The sequence below is a fragment of the Triticum dicoccoides genome, chromosome 3A (assembly GCF_002162155.2).
Source record: "Triticum dicoccoides isolate Atlit2015 ecotype Zavitan chromosome 3A, WEW_v2.0, whole genome shotgun sequence".
Classification (NCBI taxonomy): Eukaryota; Viridiplantae; Streptophyta; class Magnoliopsida; order Poales; family Poaceae; genus Triticum; species Triticum dicoccoides.
Genome location: NC_041384.1, coordinates 252,937,442 through 252,939,705, shown reverse-complemented (window position 1 = coordinate 252,939,705; position 2,264 = coordinate 252,937,442).

The window sequence follows — 2,264 nt, the reverse complement described above, 5'->3', positions numbered from 1 at the left end:
GGGGGCTAAAATAAGATGACCCTCGGGCTCCGGAAACCCAAGGGAAAAAGAGGCTAGGTGGCAAATGGTAAAACCAAGGTTGGGCATTGCTGGAAAAGCTTTAATCAAGGCGAACTATCAAGGGGTTCCCATTATAACCCAACCGCGTAAGGAACGCAAAATCTGGGAACATAACACTGATATGATGGAAACTAGGGCGGCAAGAGTGGAACAAAACACTAGGCGAGAGGCCGAGCCTTCCACCCTTTACCAGGTATATAGATGCATTAAGATAACATGGCAATGTAATGATATCCCAACAAGTAAATAATGTTCCAACAAGGAACGGTCTCCAATCTTCACCTGCAACTAGCAACACTATAAGAGGGGCTGAGCAAAGCGGTAACATAGCCAATCAACGGTTTGCTAGGACATGATGGGTTAGAGGTTTGACATGGCAATTTGGGAGGCTTGAAAGCAAGTGGTAGGCATCATAGCATTGGCATAGGAAAAGAGCGAGCATCTAGCAAAGCAAAGATAGTAGTGATTTCGAGGGTATGATCATCTTGCCTGCAAAGTTGTCACATTTGCCTGGATCCTCGAAAGCAAACTCAACGGGCTACTCATTAGCGAACTTGTCTCCCGGCTCTACCCAAACAAGACAAACAAGCAACAAGGACACAATCAACCACGTGCAAGGATCAAACAATATGATGCAATGACGGTATGCTATGCGGGATGCGATGCGGGATGCATATGCAAGATTTGACAAGAGATGCATGAACCTGGCCTCAACTTGGAAAACCAAGTGTGCCACTGGAAAGATGAGATGAAATCGCTTGAAAACGATATAAAGAACGCCGGAATCGGAGTTACGGTTTGGAAATGGCAAGCGATTCAAATATGACACCGGTCTGCGATTTACAGCAAGTAGCCATCTAAATGCAATGAGATGAACATGCTACAGCACTCAAACATGACAAAAAAAATACGTGGCAGGGATGCATTCATGATGCTTGACAAAAGTCTAGCACTGAGCTACGGCCAATTCATCCATTAACAGGTTCAAACAAGCATGGCAAAAATGCATATGGTAAACAGATTTCAGACAGTGAAATTAACACTTGTCTGGAATTTCAGATCAGGTAGCACTCTTCGGAGCAACAAAACTATATGCTACAGGACCTGAACATGGCAAAGTAAAGCATGGCATGGAGCTACTCAAAAATCTTAACAAAAGTCCCTTAGTGATCTTGAGCCAAAAGGGATCAGAAAATACAATTGCAAGCATGTGAACATGGCAAAAACATAATCAGTTTTCAGACTTAGTGAAAACTGGCACATGCTGAAACATATCTCAAGTAGGCATGTTTACGAGCTCGATGCACTCACTACAGAGGAAGTCATGAAAAACTGCGCATACATCCATCAAGAATACACAAAATGCAAGCTCGACATGGCAAGAACAATAGCATAGCATGTATGGATCAACTACAACATCATCGGCAAAATTGCTAACAAGTAGACAATCTGCCCGGAATCACGAAGTAGCAAAAGTAGAGCTCGATTGGCTCAAGCTAGGGTGCTCCATAATTGCAAACAAAGGCATGGATGGATAGAGCACTACAAGATTAACAAAACATCCTTAGTGATCATCCTCAAAAGAGACACGGATCACTAGGAAACAACATGAACATATGGCCATATGAGATAAACGGGTCAAGGACTTGTGGAAATGCTAAGTCCCTGAAAACAGAAATACCAAGTGCCTCACTTTGGAAGCTTGTGCTAGTCACCACACACATCAAAAAATACATGGGTTGCACCTCTGGAAAGATGGCAAAACCCTTAACAAAACATATGTAGAGCACCAGGGCATATCATGCACACAATAATCATGGCAAAAATGACAAATATCTAAATGGAGCAGCAGATCTGACAATAATCTCAAGTAGCACTCTTCTAACAGCATTACGGGCATCAAGATGAATTCAAATGAAAATGATGCAATGGAATGAAATGATGTACTCTCTGAGACGAACATTTTGATATGCTATATGCCCAAAACGGAGCTACGGATGAGGAGATACGACATGATGAACAGGAGCACATGAACTAGGGTTTCGGGCAAAAAGTCAACACCCGAGACAAATCCGGATCTGAGATCTGCACGGTGTACGAGGTTCGCCGGGAACTTGACGCTCGCCGGAGATGAAGTCGGCCGGAGCGGACGGCGAGGCGACGGAGGGCGGCGCCGGTGAGTGCGGACGACGCCGGAGACGATG